The sequence below is a fragment of the Neodiprion pinetum genome, chromosome 1 (genome assembly GCF_021155775.2).
Source record: "Neodiprion pinetum isolate iyNeoPine1 chromosome 1, iyNeoPine1.2, whole genome shotgun sequence".
NCBI lineage: Eukaryota > Metazoa > Arthropoda > Insecta > Hymenoptera > Diprionidae > Neodiprion > Neodiprion pinetum.
Window position 1 is genome coordinate 2,778,603 of NC_060232.1, and position 24,098 is coordinate 2,802,700.

Here is a 24,098-nt window from a genome sequence, read left to right on the forward strand (position 1 = left end):
GCAGCCTCGTCTTCGTACTCGTTGAGGGTTATTAGCGAGTCGCTGGTTTCGCCGACTGGCATTGAGCCACGGACGAAACTACCGTACACTTCGTCGGAGATGCTGCCGCGTATGGACGTGCAACAATATCGCGCCGCTTACTTGGCTGAACCGGAGATTGATCGTAGAGTGTGAGAGTAGAAATTATACTCTTGGGGTTATTTTAGGCCTGACCCCTCCCCCTCGCCACCCCCCCCCCCCCCCCCCCCCCCCCCCGTATAGCTATGAATTATGACTTTTAATACGTACCTTCTCGCTTTTCGTGTCTCTCAATTGAATGAAAAAACTAACCATTTGCTCCGTTACAATTACGAAAGTATCGTCGTGATTTATAGAGACGTTTGAGATTATTCAATCAGATGTATAATAATAATAGTAATAATAATAACAATATTCTTACGCCACTGTACGTACGTAACGACCGTTTATATTTGGAACAAAAAATCTCGAGTGGGTGATATGAACTTTACGCTAAAAGGGTTATAATTCTCAACTAAATGTCTTCACGTTTTTTCATATACTTACATAGATTCGATCGTTGGAACGTCAGCTGCTGCTGTTCGGAGTTGTTCTTATACCGTGTGTCGCATGTTATAGATTTTTGTAATACTGTATACCGAAGGGTTTTGTGAATTTAGGTTGTTTATTTATTTTTTATCCATTTCGTAACGAACAAGAATTATTTCGATCCACGATCTATGACTTGGATAAAATTGAACATATAATAACGTTGCTTACGATACTTGTCTATTTGCAGTTAAAAATTATATTGAGTCTTAAATGTTATTACACGTGATTGTCGTAGTATAAAATATATTGAACGGAGTAACGAAATTCCTGCAAGAATCCAAGTAGACCATCTTGCCAAGTTTGTGTCAGAATAATTGAGAAGCAAGAGTTTCATTAATCTTCTTTTCATCGTCACATGCAGATATTATCATCGCTCCTGTAACAGATGGAAATATTCGTTCATTGTTAATTCCATGCAATTATCGTATACGCAATTAATTATATACAAAGAAACTTGTGATTAATTATTCAACTCTGATTCGGTGAAAAAATCTTTCGGTTCAATTATAATGCGAAAAAAGTTACGCTCAAATCGTCGTTTGAATCAGAGGATTATCAAACTGGACGAATCAAATCCTTATAACTTAATTAGCGTTGTTTTGCGAGAATAATATCAAGTATACAGCCAAATTGTGTAATACGCCAAAACGATAAACATATTCGAGAGGCTTAAAATATCTAAAAGTTAACGTCGCGCCGCGATTGCCGTTCAAATTCGGTGGCCCTTATACTTTATATATATATATATATATATACGTAGGTACTTAATTCTGGCAAAGATTATATCTCAGCAGCTGAATCTTGATGCGGAGAGGAGAGAGAAGAATTTTAGACGAACAGACTACAATGTCGTCGCGACAGGATCAGAAACGGGATGACGATAATCCACCGTAAAGCGCACTGGCTTGCGTAAAATATTTCGTCGGCATGAATAAATCCCCTTGCATACCGCGTGAAACCGCGGACCTCACAGACAAACAAAAACACACAGACGGACATGTCTCTCTGCCCTGAAAAATGCATGCGCCTCCCTCCTCCTCTTCTTTCTCCTCCTCCTCCCCGTCCCACAGTCTTCTGCATTTTCGGTGCCTTCGTCTGAACTGATCCTGTGCGGTGTGCAGCAGTTCGCAGAGAGACGGTCGAAGCTTTCATTTTATTGCAAAAGCTGGAGCTAGCTTTTCGACTCTCTCTCTCTCTCTCTTTCTAAGGATGGTTTGTCTCTTTTTTTTCTTTTCCTTCTTCTTCTTCTTCTTCTTCTTCCTTTTCTCGTTTTCTGGAAGAAGTCACCCTGCACCCACATGCAATGCAGTTCGCTTGTACAAAGAGCGATGCTGGAGGCGGTTTTGCACTCGCATATGACGCTGTGGCCGCACGTAAAACGGCGCAGACGGTTGCCATCCTCCCGTAGCCTTACACTTTACTTTGTGGGATCAAGACGCGTTCCCCGCCTCCGGTGGTATTACATACATTTTAGCAAACCGCCTTGAAGAAATGCGCTTACTCGTTGCTGCCGCTGCTGCTGCTGCTGCAGTGTAGTTGCAATTCCAGTCACTGGGAAAGATATTGCATTCCTTACGCTTGAGTTAAACCGCGAGACACGACCAATGAAACGAGGCGATTTTCTGTTACGTTAAACCTCTCGTCGTTGCTGCTGCTGCTTCTTCTTCTTCTTCTTCTTCTTCTTCTTCTTCTTCTTCTACCGCTACCTCCTACTTTTCTCCTAATTTAACCAGCTCGCCACGCGCTTTTGCAGAAAGCGTTCATAAGACACGGATATTTATTGTTTAACGTAAATTTTACTCAAACGAAATTAATACCTGCGTTTATATTCTCTTTGCATTCCTCTAGCAAGTACGCGTATTCTCATTTTAGAACCAACGCGCCAATTTCTCAATTTCAATTCCCTTTTTATCTCGACATATTTTTTCCTCACCGCGGTAATCACGCTTCACCTGCACTCGTAGAATTCATAACGCGGCAACAAAAGTAGCGTTTTCCGACTACCGACAACCGATTATTCTAAAAGAACCTTCAACCCAGCCTGAGTCGTGCGATGTTTTTTTTCTTTCTTTACTCCATTTCTCCCAAATTCTTCCCGACGTTAGATTCCGACTCAATCAAGCCTCGCAAATTAGCTCCGCAACTATCCGCCGAAGAAGCAGATCGCACAACACGTGCCGAATACGTTCGTGCCACGGGTGTGTAAGGTATGGACATAAACCGTCCTGCTCTTGGTCCCTAATCTGGAAAAAATTACCCAGTGTACGTAATCAGCGGGGGGTAAACAGGCCGTTGAGATTCCCAAGTATCTCGTGTTAAGTACGGCTTCAACAACCCTGAGAACAATGTCCACTCGAGGGTTCACCGTTTCCTCTCTTTCTCTCTCTCTCTCTCTCTCTCTCTCTGTGCCAAGTGTCCATCACGAATGAGACCGACTCCGCATTTCGCGTGGGTTAACCGGCCTGTATCGGGTTTCGCCTACCGATACACACCCCCGCCCACGGGGGTGTTTTTGGGGCGCGCAGGGCGCAGGCAGATAGCTGCTATTTTCACGGGGAAGAAAAATCCAATCTGTGGTAATGCCCGCGGCCTCAGCGGGTCCAGCGATCGGCTCCATCAGCGGTAACAACAAACTCTCTCTCTCCGCCCGCCTCCCACCTCACCCTTTCACCCCTTCTATTTATACGGCCGTTCGGGGAGGGGGAGGAAAAAAACAGCCTCAACTTTTTCCGGACTACCCCAAACCAGCGCGGCAGCGGCCGAAACGCGACGGGCGTGCAGGCGGCCGGACCGGAGATTGAGTAAACTTTCCATTTAACCCCCCAACCCCCGTTTGGTCCCCTAGTCTTCCGGTGAACCTATTTATCTCCCTCTCCCTCGTTCCCTTGGGTCATCCAATCGGGTCCATTTTCTTCCGGGTGTGTCTTGGTGCGCCGATATACTGCAGGTACGTACATGTTATACGTGGAACGATATCGACGGGTTTGAAACGCGGTATATCGATGCAAAGGAGGCGCGCGGATCGAGAAGAAGTGAAGTGAGCAAAGAAAGGGGATAAAAAACTGCGTGCCTTCTTCTCGGTCGGTTGGACCTCGCACCGGATATTCCGCTTTTACCCCCTTTTTTTTCTCTCTCTCCCTACGACTCTCGGCTATTGTCGTGAAATCGAAAAACGGGTTTTGCGACAAGCGAAGCAAAAAAAAAGAAAAGGGCAACAAGAACAAGACAACGAAGATGGAGGAAAAAAAAATTCGTGCGTGTGGGTGCTAGGTATATAACCCGACCATTTTTTCTATTCTGTCTCTATCTCTATCTATCTCTCTCTCTCTCTCTCTCTCTCTCTCTCTTACTTACGGATACATTTTATACTAAGATTTTATATTTTTGTATTTTTATTTTTATTTTTATATTTATACTTTACATTTATATGATTTTATTTTATGATATACATGTATGCTCTGTAATTTGCCTGTGGCCCTTAGAGAGCATCGCTCCAGAGTCAAATAAATGTTCTCTCTCTCTCTCTCTCTCTCTCTCGTTTTCTTGTTGCGTGCAGTAGGTATATACTGTCCGGAGCTATCGGGTTTGGGGGTGAAAAAAAATCGTCCCACGGTGAACAGAAACGTTCGTGGATGCAACGGAGAATTCAAAAGTTCAAGATTTATATCCACGTTAATTATACACACGTATGTTACGTACGTGAAAGCAGGTGTAAGAAGAAGCCATGGACTAATTGGACAACTGGGTTAAAACCTTCGGGTATCAAAGAGTGTCGGTAGTAAAAAAAAATTTACCGGATATCGTAGCCGCAGGGAAATTTGTTTTGTACCCAACAACTCGTATTAATTGTCCAATTAATTACCCGCGTAATTACGTCTTGCGTAAGGCGCCGCATGCGGTCAATTTGTAATTGTATATATTTTAGTTTAAGCTCCGTCGATTCGCGTTACCCTTTCGCGATAAACCCGATCCACTTGCGAATACATAATCTTTCTCCCTCCCCCTCCCTCCCCCCTCGTGTTTACGTATGCCGCCGGCGTACCCGCCACTCACTTAAGAAGTTTTTCCCTCTCATTTCTCGTTCCTCGCCTACCCTTGTAGATATATCGCCTCCAGAGAGCGACGAAACTCTTTCGGAAAATTGAATTTTAGAACGGCGAGGGGCGAGTCGGCCGAGTAGCTTCGTATGCCGTTTGAAAGCCGTACCTATTTCAAACAGTTTCTTTACACCTCTTCCCCCTACCCCCTTCCAGATGAAGGGATGAAGAGAAGGAGGGAGAGGTGGTTGTTCCCGCACGAACGTGTATCTATCCCTCCTACTTTTACGCCTACAATCAATTTTTGCAGTTGCGTTGTTCTTTTCTTTGACGTCTTTTTTTTTCATTATCCTTCTTTCTTCGTTCTCCATCCGTATTTGTCACTAGCGTGGAAAACTGGATTCACGCGTTATCTACAATCCTAATAAATCGTGCAACCCGCTTTTACATCACATTCAAAATATCCGCACAAAAGTTCTTGGTTCGGGTTTTTCGTTTTTTTTTTTTTTATTTTATTTGTTTCTTAAACTCTCTTCTTTTTCATCCGCATAAAAAATCGACGACGAATTAATAAACGTGATAGAAAAAGCAAAAAAAAAAAAAAATAAAAAATTATTTCAATCCGTCCACTCCTCGGACCGTAACTATTACTACTATTATTATCATCATAATTACAACATTTTCTTCGGGCCTGTACCTACAAGGATCTCCGATCTCGCCGCCGGCAGTTTTCTTCCTACCCGTTTGGCTCGGTGCCCGGGTGAGCAAGGGTCGGTGATCATATTCTTCATTTTCCCCGACTCGAGATACCATTCGGACGCGACAGAGTCTGCGGAGATGCCCCATTTTCCTCACCCATTCCTGATCCACCGTGCGTATCAAGGGGCGGGTGTCACGTGTGTGGACGGCGGAAAATATCACGTACCCAAACAACCATTCGCTGTGTACCGATCGCAAATCGCGCTAATAACGCGGACGGCTCTCGTCGTATGTAGAAAAACACCAATCAACAGGGTGGAGAACACGTATTTCACCCGATATTGTATACCCGGGGTCCTCGCCTCACATCCTCCTCCCTCCTACGCCCTCCGGGATATACATGGTCGGGATTTCGTCTCGGATATAATATAGCGCATGACACACATGCACGATCATCGGTGCTTGTTTGCTCGGGTTTTGGTTACGTGCCAACGCTATTCGACGTGTGTAATCAACGCTTGTACTTGTTCAGGAATACCTTGTTACGCTACGAGGAGGCTTAATTATCGCCCCGTTTACTAAAATCACCGCAAAAATTGCCACATGTGTGTGTATACACGTAGTATGAAACGTCTCGTATATAACCCTGCGTTAACCGTTAAAACCATTCTCTCTCGTACAAAGTTTCCAAATTATTATTTTATACGTATGATTTTGTTCCTTTTTTCCACATTTCTACTTCAATACTTCATGTATAATACGGTTTGTAATATGCGCGGACGATGCGGAGAGGAGACTGTGAAAAAAAATAAAATAAAAATTATTTCGCGTGTACGACGTGTCCAACATCCGTGCGTATAATAATAACGTAAATACTGCGAATGTCGAGATTGCACCAACAGAATTTGACGTGCAGCAAATGCACCAACTGCGCGTATCGAAGCGCGGCGGTTGAGTTTGAAGCTTACATCCATAACCGAACGCCACTCGGAACGGAGTTCTTAATTAGCCTGAAATCCTGCGCGAGAGAGGAAGAAGAAAAAAAAAGGACGAGGATGCCGCGTCGCTCTTTTCGCTTCGAGCCCACTCAAAATCGTAAACAAATATATTTACGCCGGTCCCCCGTCCTCCACCTCTTCCTCCATCCTCGGCCCTCCTCTCTGCACCAATCGCAAAAAAGTTGATGGGATGACATTTTGCATACATTATACTATACATGTACTCCGTGATCCTTATAAGCTTTGCTCAATAGCGCCTGCACGCATTTTTGCACTGTCCACCTCGTACGTAATGCCATTTTTTAAGTCCATTTTTTTTTTTTTTTTTTCTTAACCGCATGTCCCTTTTGCGTATTTTATTGTCTTCCGAAGTTTCGTACTGAGAAAGAGAAACGGAAACGTTGAGGCGATTATTCTCGCAGAGGATCCGTTCAACCGAGCTTTCGTATAAGGATAACGATCGTTTTAACCTGGGAGTAAAATTTTTGCGATAAAAATGGTGGCGGAGTTGCAGTTTTGCGGCATCGGTAAATATACCAGTTTTCAGAGCTGACGATGTGCTTTCGGAATTCAGCTGTCGCCTACAGAAATGTTGCATCTGCGACGACGAGGACGATCTTCGCCGACATTAGACAAAGTTTCAAATGGATATGGGAAAAGTTTTAGAGTTCTACGAACTCCTTTATAACCTGTGCCTTTTGTCTAAACGGGAATTCCGAATTTCTTTTCTTCTATTTCTTCGTTTAGAATATTTAGATGTTCTGATAACGTTTGGAACTTTTACGCTCATGTAGCGAACGAAGCATCTTTCCCTCGATTGCAAGGCATCATAGCTAGATGACGCAACTGTTTTTCTAATGCCGCACGATTTTCTCTAATCAATTTTACTCGCTCGGTAAATTCCTACGTCAGTCTAGGTTTCTCACGCGGCATGGATGATCAGGCTTAAACCGATACGCCATACTCGTATATTAACTCTTGTTATAATCTCTCCATATTTTATGGTGAAATACTACCGATGCAGTACGAGTGACGCGTCTGCTTGTTGGTTATTTGCCTGTATGCAAATGCGGGATAAATTCGAGATTACAAACGATCGTTCAGAGAATAGAACAGCAGGAAGTGAAACGAGACAGAGAGAGAAAGAAAGAGAGAGAGAGGAAAAAGAAAATACTTCCGTCGTCTAGGTATAATATAATATACTTGTTAATATTTGTGGATGCGGTTTCTTTCTTTGCAAGACAATGAATGGTTTATCCATCCTCGATAGGGGGATGACGGAAAAAAGGGTTGCCAAGCGACTTTTCTATTGTCAATTTCTTCTTGAGATAATCTATCAGCGTGGTGATATGAATATGTATACGTATGTCTATTGTTGCATTCGAAAGTCTTACACGATGTTTGTATACCGCAGGTGCGCGAGGTTTGTGCAGTGTCAAAGACAGTTTATAATAAATTTGAAAATGTACAATCGCATCGATGATATACGGTATTTATCTATTATTTACAACCGAAAGCTTTACGGATTGTCGTTGGAATACGAATTGCTTTTTATACCGGATATACATACGTCACGAGGACTCGGCGTCTTCGACTCAGACTCGCGGTCGTCGATATTATCAACTGAATATAATGTTCGATGAAATGCCGGATACAAGACGCGGTGGGCGGGTTTTGAACGATTTATAGGAATTCACCTTGCCGGAGAACACGTGCCTGAATTTCTGCCTAGGAGGTTATTTTGAGAGAGGGAAAAATTGCGGAAATATACGAAGGAAATGGAAGAAGAAGTGAAGGCGGTATTATGATATATAAAAAAAAAAAAAAAAAAAACACCGAATACAACGCGCGCTGGGATACGTTGTCTTGTGAGGCTAGAATCTTCAGCAAGGTCACGTGCCTCGGGGTCAATTTAATACACTTTTCACGGGGGGGAGTGGCACGCGCATCGGGGAAAATAAAAAAGAAAAGGATAAAGGAAGCGAGGAAATCCCTAAAAGGAAGGAAAACCCGACTCGGGAGAAATTGAAGAACAGGAGGGTGGCGCGTTTAGGCCGGTGGTCAGGATTCTCTCCCGTATGGGAAGAGGAGGATTTGGAGTTTGATACCCGGGGCACGACGCGAGCCTCGGATGAAGATATGCTGCAATTTTGTGGATCGTTGGCCTCTAATAGAAACCGTCGTATAATAATAAAATAACCGCGGAGAGAGAGAAGGAGAAGAGGAGGGGCGGAAAGTATCTGGTATACCTGCCTCAGGGTGGAGGAAAAACAACAACAACAACCGTACAAAGGATGAAACTTCATAAAGTTCCGCGGTACACCGTATCCTGCATCCTTCGTCCTTCGCGACGCGTGACGCGGTGTTTCCGTCCCTCCTTCCCGACAAATTTAATCTCGGAAAAAGTCTCCCGCCATCTCTCCGCGAGCGGAGTAATGTCCGTGTGTAAACGCGGAAGCCGAAGTGGCTTTCGCGATTTCGCGGGGTGAATATGCGCGCCTATTTCCTGCCCTATATAAATATATAAATATATATATATATATATATATGTATGTATGTATATATACATAAACGTGCGGATCGTATCCTTCCGTTCCCCTTATAAAGCCGGTGGCGCCGACTAACCGGGACCCAATTATTTCCCGGGGCTAATCAGCATTTAAAAAGTATTTTTCCCGACCAATTAACTTTTTGTCTTACTTATTACGGAGGAAGAGAAAGAGAGAGAGAGAGAGAGACAGAGCTCAAGGACTCTTTATTTGAGCCTGAATGGGGATTGCGACGTAAAGGGTGCCACGGTTTTTTCACCAGCTATATTTTGTATCGTACCGCGCTTTCGCCAAGGGATGGTTTTAAGGGTTCAATCTTGGCACCGAGTCAAACATCGCGGAATTCGAGATATTCGGAGCAGCAGTATTTTTCCTTTCCTAACTAGCCTCGAGCATCTTGGGTCGGCTGTTTATGTGCCTTTCCTCGATGGTATTGCGAGCCATGGCAGCTCCTTGCGTCGGTCTATAACCTAGCTGTGCTGTCCTCGGCTACGCCTGCACCCCTTTTAGTTAGCTGATTCTCATCAACGTTTAATTCTCACCTATTTCCCTGACTCGGCAGTTTGAATAATTTCAACCCATTCGCGCGCCCCCGAGGGTAAGAAATAAAATTTCTACGCCGGTATAATTTTTATGGGGAAAAAATTCTCGGAGGGTTCTGGTCTTTCAATAACTGGAGATAAAATCCTGCAGCTTGTTACGAAGTTAATGAAAATCTATCGATTTGCATCGTTATTTTACCGTTGAAACAGCGACTTGATCCAATCCAATTGAGATACGCTGCAGGAACGGCTAGGCTTGATGTGTAGTCAACTTTTGTCATCGCAGTTCCCGGCCATTTGGCAAAAAAAACTTTTCCTCTTTCCCGATCCATCGAATCAGAGACTTTCGCGTTTTCATCCACGGAGGATTTATATCTGGAACGTAAAAACGAAGCGATACCTGTAATATTGAAAGCCAGCTTATTTGTAGAGAAATCAGAGGATAGAAACATTCTCTTTATTTTCGCACAATACTGGCCGTATAAAAATCGCACGACAGCTGGTTTGCATCAAGAATTCGTTGAAAAATTCGTTAATTTTCTAGGGCCTAGCTATTCGTTAAAAATTTAGACTCTCCTCTCACGGGTACCGGGAAAAAAATTTCGTGCATTAACTTAAATTTTGCCTCACCACGAAAGTTTTCACTGTGAATTTTGCGCTCCGATCCGACGGCTGGGCGTCCCGACGCTCGCGTCGTTTACGCTTGCCGACGCCATGATGTCCGTCGGTCGGAGCTCCGGCACAAGGATAAACGCGAAACGCGCGGGCGCAGAATCCGATCGATAGCCACTCCGCCCCCGTTTCCAGTTTCCAGTTTCCAGTTTCCACTTTCGAGTTTCAAGTTTCTCCTTTTCTCATCACGTCCCGCGACGTTTTCTACTTCTTTTCATATCGTTCCTTTCTTTTTTTGTGACGCGCCGCTGCTGATACACACACTCCACACCCCAAAGCGTCGGCGTCTTCTTTGGAATTCGTTTATCCCGAAGGGTTTTTTTCCTGGTAATGAGACCGACGAAGAATATTCGAAAAGAATTTTCAACTTCCGTGGAACCTGCACATATCGATCTGAGACCCTTTTTCAAACAATCTTATCCGACGCTCAGCTTTGGCTTCAACTTATCTTCACCGTTGACCAGGAATTTGAAACTGTCAATTATCACTCTCTCTTCGATTTTGTCTTGATTAGCGAATTCGAGTTTGTATAACACAAAATATGTTGAAGTATTTATGGACTTTAGTCATTTCTCTCCGTGATTCTTTTCTTCTCTTTCGTTACGTTGTTTTTTGTTTTATTTTTTCTGGGTGCGGTTTGGTTTTCGGAAAGCCAGCGATTCCGAAGCTTGGACGAAACTTCTTTTATCTACCTTCAAGGCACCGAAATCACTTACTTTACTCTCCGTTTGACGAGTCACTGCGCGATTCCCAATTGGTTGGGTATTATCCGCAATGCAGAAGGTATTATACGAATGTCCCTTTGCCGGGCGTGTGTCTTTTTCATCGAGTCTCAGTCTCGAGTGGATGAGACATATCGCAAAGAGGTGCACTTCATCTTCTAAAACGTCCGGACGATTCATTTTTCCTGTACGCTTCTCGAGGGATCAATTCGTCCGACGAATTGCTGCCAATCAAACAAATATGACGCTTGTTCCATTTTACGTCGCGACGGGATTCTCGCCCCCCCCCCCCCCCCCCCCCCCCCCGCCTCTTTTTCCATTTTAGGTTACGAACAGAGAAACACTCGGATATTATATACCTACATAGATATGCCGTGTAATGCTTCGGAATTTTAATTTTCTCGTATTTTACGCATTATATTACGTACGCGGCTGTCTCAGGGTGAGTGGAAAATTCGACAATGGGGTCGAACGGATTTCGGATGAAATCTGCGCGCGTGTGTTACCCGAATTCTAAACCTTTCTCAATCGCACCTTCACCTCTATGGATACATTCGTCGCGCTCAGGTGGTTTGGTACACGTTTATGCCTCTCGTACCTTACACCCTACGCATTTCATTTCATGTCTATACGTAAAAAAGTATGAGAATTGTATATTCAAGGAGTCGACCCTTTCGCAGTGCAGTATAAGGTAATGGAGGAAAGAGAAAATAGCATTAAAGGGGAGGCTTTTCATCGCGTTGTTTCCGCTATTGTTCTTAGGTAAGTTATACGTGTGTATAACGTTATATACGCAGCTTTTACTAGCCAACTCTCCAACCATAGAGCGAAGCGGCGGGAAATGAAAATTTTTATTTTAAACATACAATTTGTAAAACTCGTTCGCATCCGTCATATTATAAGAAGGAAAAAAAAATAAATATGCGTACGGTTCCTGTCGAGATAAAAGAAGTGCAATTCACGCATAGTTGTAGGTACTTGAACGCTACTTGACGCAAGCGCGAAGGAGACAAAAAAGACGAGAAAAAAAAAAAAAACTCTAAAATTAAGTTAAAATTAGCGAAACCGCAGTTAATATTACACGTACGGCAGACGCGGCTAAGGAAAGTCGAGGAGATCAGCCGTGGGCAGCAAGTTAGGTCCTATATCCTTCGTCCTTGTGATCAAGAGGGTTGCCGCAATTGAGGAGAGAGGAAAGCTTTTAATTCGCGAGAGTTTTGGATGCGAGTCGGTCCTAAAACTTGCGGGGAAAAGGCGACCCGAGCCGCTCGCGTTAGCTAGCCGGCTGATATAAGTTTCCAACTAATTTTAGGCTTACCCCTTTTTACGGTATGGCTTGTAATAACCATGGCGGGCGAGCGAGCGAGTCGGAGGATGGGCTGGGAATGGTTGAGGATGGGATGGAACGAGATGGGACGGGTCCCTCGGTCTAGGTATACCTACCGGGTCTAGCTCCGGCTACGCATTACACGACACGGGATGCCGAGGCGGAGGTGGAGTAAGTATAGACCCCGTAGGATAGACCTATAAGGTTTGAACAAGGTGCCGCCCTTCGACGGTCGAGAAGCCCGCGCCCTCTTCCCCCGGGATTTTTAAGCCGCGTTCACACCGCGGGTATTAAAAAAAAGGTCCGGGTCCGAAAATCGCACGAGTCTCAAGGCGGACGAGATTATCCGCATCGCCTTTAAAGAGCACTCGCATCACCGTCGTCGATGGAATTTTTATCGCCAAGTCAAATATTCGTTAAATATATTCGTTAGCCGTTTTTGTTTCTCGATCTTATTTTCATTCGTTCGTTAACTCGCTCGATTATTGTCACCATTTGCCTGATTGATCAGCTTTGTTTCGCACACCGGCATGCAAACGATGAAATTAATCCTTCTTCGGCGCTGTCGATTATTTAAATACTTATACTCGATCGGCTTGAAAATACCAGAGGAATAAACGAGGCGAAAGTTTTATCGAATCGGGACTCGCCTTGCACGAGGCGGAATTTAAATCCGGATTTTTCGCGCGCGTCTTTGGTTCGTATGACTTGGCACGATGTGCACGGTACCTTACACGTATACGACGCGTCACGATCCCAGCTCGCTTAGCCCGTTTTACCCGTTTTGCCAGTCTCACCACCACCACCACCACCACCCCGACCTTCTCCTCTATCTACCCTGGGAGTTGCCCGGGTGCAGGATCGAGCGGGTGCTTCGCTCCTCCGGCGAGCCTGGTTCGCGGGAAATCGGCGAAGAACCCCATCAATGCAAATGAAGATATTACCACCCTGCTATACTACCGCGTATATACCCTCAACCAACGATCCCCCGTGACCTGCCCTCGAAACCTGCCGCCCACACCTCTCTCTTCACCTACATTTGCATTCACACACGTATGAATTAAAAAGAAAGAAAAAAACCCGAGCGACCATTAACCACCCTTACTCTTTGAACCCTTCGAGTTTGTTTCTTTCTTTTTTCATCGAAAATAAAATCGTTGTTGACTGTTTTTTTTTCATTCTCTTGTACGGTACCGGAGAAATGAACGAAGCTCGTTTATCGAGTGACGCTGCAACGAAATTATTTTTTGACACCGTCCAAAGGTGTATCGTATAACGCGCGTTTAATCAGGAAGTGAGAATGTCCTCGGAGGAATTTCCTACTGCGGTGAAATGGGACGTAATATAGCCTAAGAGGGTAAGTTGGTGAGTTAAGAGGGCTCGTTCAACGTTCCTCTGAGACGTGTGGATAGTGATGGGAAAGTTGAAGTTTCGTTAAGATCGCTATACATGTATACCTTGGCGAGCTTTTACTCAACTACAAATTTCTGACACGGATTTGACACGCGCGTGGGACACTCGATGCGGCGAAGTTTATGTGCGGAGTCGCGCGTATGCGTGCGATGTACGCTTCACATCCACGGACGCTTTGACAGCAAAACCTGCGAATCCAACCCGACCCGACGCGAACGAAATGGTGAACCAGCCGAAGTTCCGCCGCTGGGGGTAGGCACACTTTGTACAAACTGCGAGCTCAGCCCGTTTCTCCAAAGTGGTATATATACCCCTAATTTGCGTGTAACCCCTGAAATACAGTCGTCATGGGATTCGCGTTATTGAAGCCACCCCCGCGTGTATAACCGCGGAGTGCCGAGTCGCCGCCTAAATGCAAGGTTAATTATACTTCGCGTTGGAAATTGGACGAATTGTTGTTATAGTTGCTTTCCAAGACCTTGGCCCATATATTTAGTCTAGATTCGTGTCGCGCTGGTCACGTTTCGAATAAGGCAAGTCTACCGGTTATTGACCATACGCTCAGACCCAATTATTGACCCCTTTACTTTTCAAACTGTGGACTTCTGAACGACTGAGACCAATTGCTCGAGAGTTAGGCGAAACAAATGTATTTTTTGGAAATTTTAGAAGTACCGAGCAAACGGATGCAACAAAAAATGGTCAATAATTGGTACTCACCTTAGTCACCAGATTCGTACACCCAACTGTTCGGCTTGTCAGGTTCTTTCTTTACTTTCAGTTCCATTTTCGAGAAAGCGGACAAATACGAGGGCGTGGCAAACGTACCCCAAGTATATTACACCGTTAGAAAAATTAATCAAAATTTAACTAAACACAATGTTCCAGCAGATCTACTTCATGATTAAGTGATTTTTTACATTTCTCTTAGTAAATCTCAAACAAATTATTGTAATTTTAACATTTAAATTGTCATATTAACGTTTAATTCGTACTCTGTACTTTGTTTTTTTTGTCACTTACAATTAGTAATACGTTGAAAAGTGGTTGAGTCTATCCAAAAATTTTAGTCGACCTGCCGGGACATTTTTTTTCCAACCGCGTAGACACCGATACTCGTGTTTGCATTTACGCGCGGGATTTAACGCGGGGATCGGGAAAACTTTTCCTGTATACGCCTAACTGACGAAGAGAAGGGCGTTATCGTGGCCCTCTACCTACCGCACAGAAATGTCTCGGTGTGGGTGTAGCTTGTACGCATATCTGACTCCGTACTTCCGCGGTTATGGTCGCCATCATCGGGGTGGTGTATGGCGTTTGGGGTGCGATGCCGGACGCGGGGAGGGTGACAAAGCTTTGTATTCTATCGGGGAATTATGAAAATATAACGAGGACCCTTCAACACCAGCTTCTGCTTGCAATATTGTCGCCATTCGTAGCTAAAGGCCCCAGAATCTTAACTGGGTCGGATCACCGCGCGTTTACCGTCGTTATAACGACGCGCGTACATGACTAATACCTGTAAACATTACACGTATACCACACTCGATGCTACGTAAATTTAACCCTCGACGAGCGGGGAGGGGATAAATTTCCCGAAGATTTTTTACTCCTCTATATTTTCCGCTAAACTCTTCTTCAACCCCGCGTTCGACTCGAAATTACGACGCGTCGCATCACAGGCTTGATTTAACACGAATTTGGGGTTCATAAGACACCGAAGTTGAGCGATCTTAAGGTTAGTATGATCGTTTAGATTTTTTTTTTTTTGATCCGCTTCCAACGAGGTTTTTTTCTTCTTCACCGATCACGTTCTTCCGTTTCGCATCACGCGATGTACCTACCCGCGTTGTTTTTTTGAGTCTTCGACTACAGAACTCACTTTTTTTTTTTTGGCACTCGAAACGAACGAGCACACAGACCGTAGGTAGAGGAAGAAGGGAGAAAATAGTCGCCAATTTAATCAACCCGATGCCGAATAGGATGCGGTTAAGTCGAGCTAAGACTTTTAATCAACCGGTAGGCGTCGTATCGATCCGAAGTTTAAACTTTCCGCGGTATCGTAAGGATTAAGAAGTACTTATGCGCGTTAAGGACACCGAAAACTTGCACCAATCACGTCCCGGGCGTTGAACGAGAATCGCGTAACGATTACCGGAAGATTTTCCTCGAGTAAGTAAATATATCTATCACTGATTTATCGTACCTTGAGACACTCGCTGATCGGAAGTCACGGAGTCTGGGAGAATCGAGGCGTCGAGCGTTGACTGAGAAATGATGGGCATCCGCAGGAGGACGACGTCCTTAGGAGAGCCGATCTTACCTACCATCGACTTGTAACGGTATCCCGGGTCGTACCTCATTGCCTGACGCGATGGGCAGCCAGAGGAGATGAACGAACGGAGGCAAAGGCTCAACCCTTTTTTTCCAGTGTTTTTTCTCCTCGTTTCGTACCTCGGCTTAACTCTTCTTTTTTTTTCTTCCTACCATACGGCATACGGCAATCGTAAAAGTGCCGGTGGTCGCGTTTTGTACTACCAAGCACTGCGGACGCCTCGTGCACCCAGAGGTGTGAGTGCAATACCCGTACGAACATGCGTGTGTGAGAGAGCTTCGGGAAGAGAGGACGACGAAGAAGCACGCGGACAGAGAGCCGGCTAACGGCACTTTGTGTCCAAAGAAAGTAATCCTTTTGCCAAGAAGGTGGAGGCTGTCCTCGTAAAGTAAGGACCTGCAGGGGGACAATAAAATAACCGAGGGCTGTTTTTGCTTCGGGCCTAAGCGGAAAATGATAGAAAAAAAACAATGTAACGGGTTGCGGTAGACGATGCGGGGTCCTTTGAGGATATGCACGGAGAGGAATAATATTCCAGTAGCTATTCGGCATACGTGCGTATGATGATGATACAAAGAAGAGAAGATTTTTCGGGGGTGCGAACGTCGGAGGAATTACTTTTTACGATCTAATTTACAACTTTTTGACTTTTCTTTTATTTTCTTTTTTCTTTCTTTTTTTTTTCTTTTCTTCTTACTCAGACTATTTTTACCGCGCTTACAAAGTATCTCTATTTCCCTCACGATATTAACAAAAACGGTTTGAAACATGGTCGAGTCTGGAGCTGAACCGAGAGAGGAAATAAATGGTGCCGAAACGACATCACATTTAATTATTCCCACACCTATAACACTTTATAATAGTACAGGTAAACGCTTTACGGTTGTAACGTTTTAGTAAATTTGAGGTCTTCTGTTTTTGTTAGCTCATTAAACAAGAGGAATATATACATTTTTTTTTTTTTTTTTTTCTTCACCTTAAACCGAAATTTATCTTTACGGCGTAAAAATTACCGCGGCACGCTTAAATTGTACTAAAGTCGGGTTAAAAGCTGTTCCTATTATAATTATAATTAACTAAACTGTCGTTTATTGCTCCGTAACCGCGTTACTTTAGAACGTTTTTGTATTATAGCGTGTGTAGATTTAATTCATAAACGCACGTATGTCTCACCCCTCCGCATACTTGGAAGGTTCAATGTTACCTAAGTCTAATAATTTATCCGCGGCTTCGTTGGTGGTTACGGTTTGAAATTACATTCCAGAATTTAGAACTTAATCGCTGTCACTTTTAAACTTCCTTACCTGCCCACTTTGAATACACGGAAACACAGACGTTGTAGCAACTCGGACGCAACGCAAACGCGTTTTCAAACACCAGCTTATATACTCTCAGGGTAATAAAAGCTCGCCTGCAACACCGCGTGGCCCGTCAGAGAGCCAAAGGTCAGCCGGCAATCGCTGATCGCGATCTTAGACAGCGCCTTACGCTCCTATATTATATATACTCTAATATTGTTATATGACGACTTGACCTTGTCACATGATGATAATTTCGAGCTACCGGACCGCGTCTCGTACACCTCGTTTATATTACGCTCTACTACCGATCGACCACCCTGTCTTTGCCAGCAACAGGTGATACTCAGCTTTTTACCGCACGCAAACGATACTCGCTTTCTCGCAGTTTTATATTCATTGCTTTACGCTTTTTCTATGCTTTAATATTTATACTTTGAAACATTTTTTACCGTCATGATTCAAACCCGTTATTGAAAATTTTTAATAATCAAAGTCAAACTGTATTCAATTAGTCGGAATACGGAATATAATATCCAGAAGAAAATTCAGATAATTATAGGCAATGTACATCATATGTATGTGGAATATTGCGGGATAGGGAGAGCGATATTATCTTAACATAATGGTCCCTGTTACCCGAGCTAATTTATATCCACCATTACCTAGTTAACGCGTGACATAATTCACAAAACAATCTGGAGCCTCTCTACAGACACTTTGGAGAGACGAGAGGGTGGTCCTATCGTCTTTGAGTACGGTGAACTGTTTACTTGCACGTGTAGATACACGGAGAGGATATCGTCTTATCAGCGAGAGACCCTCTGAGGTAGCCAAAACTGATAAACAAAAATTCGTGCCTGTGAGAAGCGTGAATTTCGACCATTGTAAATCCTCAAAATATTTCCACGACCGGCCTTTGAACGATTTTCCTTGAGTTTTTTTTTTTTTCTCCCTTCTTGGGTTTTTCGTTATACCTACTGAAACTTGAGCTGCGCTGCAGAGTCCGACACAATGCTTCGATAGAAATAAAAAGAAGAAAAAAATTGGTGTCGGGTTGAATGGTGCAATGTTTGAGTAAAAAAAATGGTTGTTGGTCTCTGGGCTGAGAAATTTACCGAAAACGCTGTGTCTTTGGGTTCGGTAAACCAACCGTAACGAAAGAGTTTTCTCAACGTTTTCGTTCAGGGTCTATCGCTCACGTCTACTCAGCCTCTCAATATGTTATGGAACCACGTGTTTGATACGCATGGTCTCCGATGGTTTAACGGATAGTTGTTTTATTACATGAAAAATGAAGTCATTGGGTCAAGTGCCTTTTTTCGTGATACTTTGTCCGATCTGTAACTTTTGACGCTGATCATTCCACCCTCATTCTCGCTTGATAAACGGTGGAATATAAACAAGTGTTTTATGTTTTGGAAAATTTAATAGGCAATATGGCCTCCTGATCTGATGCGTTTCCTTGTTCACGAATAAGGTAATATGTCAGGCTAAACTTATCGTTAAAACAAGTCTCGCTGTACCAGAAAGGAGCGACGATACTGAGAAAAAAGAATGCTTTTGTATCCAACTCGAGTCACCCTTGACAGGTTAATGACACCCAAGTTAATGAAAACGTATCTCTTTAGTGTCCTGAGTTTAGATTGGTGCTCAGCACAGGTATTGCTCGAAACTTTTCTTTAATTCGTTTTGTTACCCTCTCTTTCGTTCCAAAGTCACGGTCTGACATCCTCGAGTATCGCAACCTTTGATTCCTTTCTTGAAACTGACCAAAAAAATTTTTCTTCATTATCAACGAACGCTTATGAATTGATAAATTTTCATTAAAATGTACCATTACAAAAGTTCTTGGCTGCCGTGAGTCGAAAATCGGTATTTCGTCTCCTGGTTCGTAGAGAGGTTTGAAATTCAATGGTACGTATGAATAATTCCTTCACCTTCTCCGATGAAATTTATGGGATTCGGTTCAACTAATGCGAAGAATTTAAACACGTCGGACAAATTTATGCCCAATAAAGCTCATTTTTTGGTATCAACACCAGTCGCGATTGATCCTGAATATTTCACTGACTTATAATTAAAATAATTGCAGCAAATCAATGAACGTATTGCTAAAATACCGAAATCACGCTTATCTTGAAAGAACTATTTAAAAAAATAAATAAATAAGAGTAAAAACACAACAACGAGAATCACGGAGAAAATAACATGTCGGTAAATCGATGGATCAAAGAAGTGCTTCGTCATAATTATGTTTAAAACAAGCGCGTGGCTTAAAAATCGAAACACCGTTAGCGTAATCCCGGCAATTTGCGACTGTAAAAAATTCCTCGGGTTGTTTATACGTATGCAACGTAATACCCCTACAGTAGCGAAGTCATATAGCGGCCATAAGCGACGACCGCTTTACTCGTCCTCTGGCATCATTACGGAGCCCCGAGTTTACGATGTCTCACCATTGGCTGCACGAGTCCGACGACAATCTTGCATACAATTTATATAAATTATGTTGCCGAGACGGAGTGTCTGTCACAACGGTAGAGGGGGAGGAAGAGGAGAGGTGTGGCGGCTTGTTAACCGACGTGGTGCATGTTCGGCTCGTTGATGCTGTCTCTAATTTCAACTATGTAGCAGTACGTCGTATCGACTCTCGGCGGACAGCAAGGGTGCCATACTCCGTTCCGACGCGAGATCGCAAGGATCTTCATCGAGTTTCGTTGTTTCAATTTATCAAATTATTCGCGAGGTTAGATCAGTCCGCGAGAATATCGACACCGAATACCGATCCTGCTGTGCAAAGGTGCCCGTCTTTTTATATTCAGCTCGAGGTGAACGCTCGCTCAACGTCGATCCAAGGTAATTATCCAACCCATCTTGTATACTCTGCGTTAAACGTTCGACCACCCAGGTGCAGGATTCTTCTTGCTTCGCTTGCAAGTCGTCCGCCTGCATCCTTTCCACTTGTCTCTCACGTGAGATACGAGGAAAAGCAAGGTGGTCGCCCAGCCGAGTAACCGGGCACGTCGAATTGCACCTCCGTATTCGAATTCTACCCTGTGCGATGCTCCGGATGACTAAGGTGCCCGATCATCGAGCCTGATGAGCTTAGAGTTCGTTAAGCTCTAGCTTGTTGCGAAGTCCTGGAAGTCGCTCTTTCTCATTTTCGAACCGAGATCCTCTCTGCGCCCTCGGCTCGTTTCGGCCCTGGTGGTACTACGATTCCGGTCAGACGGGGTGGGTTCCCTAGTCCCTGGTCCTGGAGAGTAGGAAATGGAAAATCGATCGGTATGTCGGTAATAATGCTAGCAGCCTCGGTTCCCTGTTCGTGGAAGTGGAACTTACCGACGAGGCTGCGGAGGAGTCTTTGAATAGCTTCTGCAAGAAACGACCCCCTTGGAAAGGACGCTGTCGACCACGCGCCTTATTGCTCGGTGACGGACCGCGGGTTAGCCCTGTGATAAATGCCGATTTTCCTTAGATTCATTAGACATTTATCGGCCTACGGAACGGCTAGATAAGTCGTTTTGTTACAGTCGTGGAAAGTTGGACCAGAAGCAGCTAGCATTAAGTTGATAAGAATTATCGCCTTTTTTATTTACACAGTCGTTGGTATATATTTGGATGTGAAATAATTATTCGGCGACCTTTGCTTTTAATTCAATAAACTCTGCAGCGATGAATAACGAAAATCAACTCACGCTGGAAGGAAAAAACGAGATATACGTGCAACGATTAATCATAAATTACAGCGTTCGCGGAATGCCAGAAACGGTCTGTTACAACATCGAATCATAGTACGTCGGTGTGCGTCGGTCCGACTCCGCAGGCGACGAAACGCGATGGAGAATAACCGAAACTTGCTGGGGAGAAAAGGGGGCCTTTACACGCATGCTCCGGCCTTAGAAAGGCTCAGCAGCCACGCCTGAGTCATTTTCAGGTTTAGCAGAGACTCAAACCCCGAGGGCTGCCGTTACCGTTAGCAGAATGGACCAGTCAACCGGCCATACCTTCGACACTACCTATTTCCATGACCGGCATACAGATGCCGCTGCGATAATGATTGAACCGGGGGCTGTTTCTCGAAGGAATTACATTTTTTTCCACGTATCTAATACGAAGACGACCCCACCTTACGGCCTTACTCTCCGGAACTAGTGTGTGCAATTGTACCGCCCGTAAAAATTCAGTGATTATATACTTATCCGTAACTCCGGGATGCGTCGAAAAGAGCTTGTTCGAACAATCGAATCGCAAAATACAGGAAGAGAAAAACAGGACGCGAGGAAGAGGAAACTCCTGAAGAGAAAAACCTGAGTAACCAAGTCGAATTACTCGCATCGGCAGTCAGCTTCACACTGTGAGCAGTTTCTAATCACTTTTTGTACAACGCGGCATCTTTGCAGGCAACGAATTAATTCTGTTGTATAACGTGTAAAAGCTTAACGCGTTTGTATGCCCAGAAATGCAGTAACATTTTACCGCAACGGATGAGCTTCTTGGTTCCATTTGATGCAAAAAAAACAACCTGGACTTTTTGGTCCGAATTAAATGAATAAATAAAATTCAATGGCTCGGTAATCTACTGGCAGATTAAGCTTGGACCGAAGAGCTTTGAGCTTGCATTGATTCTAGAAAATTGTTACGATTGTAAGACTGCTGTGAATTTTCGCTGATACAGATGGATCGAAGACGTTCTAACCGTAACGCAAAAGTCTAAATGGAAATATACGTTACGGTGAAATTGATTAAATAAGGTAAGAGAGAGAAAGAGAGAGAGAGAGACTAGATTTGAGGGAGACGGAAAGCTTTCGCCGCGAGTTGGGAATGAATTTTCTGCGGTAGAGTGGGAATTTATATTATTACAGATCACAATGTGGCCACAAAGTTTTCGAACCTGAGCACCGGCTCCCGGGTATATATGAGGAGGCGTCGCGACGCGGTCGTCCTCCGTGCTCTTCCAATTCCATAAATATCACTGAGTTTTATTATTTTCTAGGGGGAACAGGGGGAGGTTGGAGTGGTATGGGAACGGGTATTACTCCGAGTCATGTTTGCGCCGATGTGTACTCAGGTCCCCAAGTACAGAGTCTGGAGTCTAGAACATTCCGTCTCCTTTCCCTTTCCTTTCGACTTTAGCTTGAGGCTCCTCCACGTTTATCAAGGGGATGCTATACTCGAATTTGACGTAAGGGTAGATATCTTCAAGTATCCAAGTCCACGGATCACGAACGCAAAAATGGATTCGTGTGTTTTTGCCATTAATTTCAATTGCATTTGCATTTTTGCGTTGCAATGCAGAGCCTCTGATGTCGGCAGGAATTTACCGTATACACTTGGCATCGCCTCGAAGGCTTTCTTCTCGCGTAGGGAGGATCTCGATACGCGGAACTGTTCCTGATTTCCAAACGGTCGGGAACGCCGGGAACGACATTGCGCCTTGGGGAAGAAGACGAGGGCGCATCACCTCCGCTGTTGCTCCTAAAATGGCGACTTACACAGACCTTCCGCACCGTTCTCCGGGTGTACGTTATCACTAAAACCTGCACGATCTCTGCTCCCGATACATTTCGCCCTGAAAATGTTTCATGGATGTCACGACGCCGGGTACTCGCCTATACGCGCCCACCTTTCGTCGTAAGACTTACCGGCGCTTTCCTTTCGTCTCCTCCGTGAGTGGATTTTCTACTCAGTTATACATACCGACATGTATTTATTCATTTTTATCTTATCTCCGGCTGCAGCCTCGGGTCCTTTGCTTTTGCAGTCCTGTCGCGTAGCGATCAACCGGAAGGCGGTGTCTCTATTGGTTATAACGGCGGCTTGCGTCTTTCCGATAAATAGTACATTTTTTTATCGTGTAGCTCGTAGTCTGGAAACATTATTTCCTGACAAACTTGACCTGCGCTATAATTACAGTTGAACGCTAATCTCGACACTCGGAATATCTTTACTCGCTGACTGTAACATTGTTTTTTTTTTTTTAATTTTGAGCCTTGGGAGGGGGAAGAGGAGGTATTAAAAAATTTTTAGGCCTAGAAGTATTTTTTATTATGCCATAATGAGTCGACGAATACTAGTTCCAACAATTCCGTCCAACGCCAGAATTGAAGCGTGCGGAATTGCGAAATAATAAGGATCTGGGTCGTGCTAAAATTGGCATAAAAATCAAGTACATTGTTTGCGAGACCGCGTTATTTTCGAGGGGAGCACGATTCAACGAATATTATACACCAGAAGGCTCGAGTCACATTTTACATTGAAGAACATAACACGTGGAGAAGAAAAATAAGCGTATAATAATAGTGTAAAATGTAATTATATTTATCATACGTTATTTCACACTGTTACAAGACCTTGACTAATTAAGCCGTTTTTTTTTTTTTTCTCATTCCCCAATTTAAAACAAATTGACTTCAATACACGGACCATAATATGATAGACGACAGAATATATATTATCTGTTCATTAATTTCTATCGTATTTATTATAAAGTGAACAATTCGTACTGTGACGAATAATAATTGATTCTGTGAAACAAGTAAAGGTAAATAGATAATCAGTGATTCAATTTTGAAAGACGAAGATTGAAGGATTGATTTCAGAAGTGAATCTTCGAAGACGTAGCTACGTCCGCTCATCTATCAGCGACGACGCGTTGATTAAGATATTTAAATTTTCATCACGGATAGAATTCCTTTCTCCTTTTTACGTCTTCTTCCTTTCGATCCAACCTTTTTCTCGCCTCCTCTCTTTCTTTCTTTCCCCTTTTTTTTTCCTGACGTCTGAACCGGTATATGAAATTGTGAGGCAGGGATCGAAATGGCTCCCGCACCATGGCTTAGCACGGGATTTCGTCGATGGGGCCGGGAGGGGGGAGGGGGGCGTTACAGGACC

At 43.9% G+C, this 24,098-nt stretch overlaps 1 long non-coding RNA gene across 1 annotated transcript; it reads right to left on the reverse strand.

Moving 5' to 3' along the window:
* Positions 1–802: 802 nt before the first annotated feature.
* On the reverse strand, positions 803–16,336 carry LOC124215524 (uncharacterized). Its single transcript, XR_006882379.2, has 3 exons — positions 15,775–16,336; positions 9,634–9,809; positions 803–985 (listed from the first exon to the last, which is right to left on the reverse strand). It is a non-coding gene; the product is annotated as an uncharacterized lncRNA (long non-coding RNA).
* Positions 16,337–24,098: the final 7,762 nt, after the last annotated feature.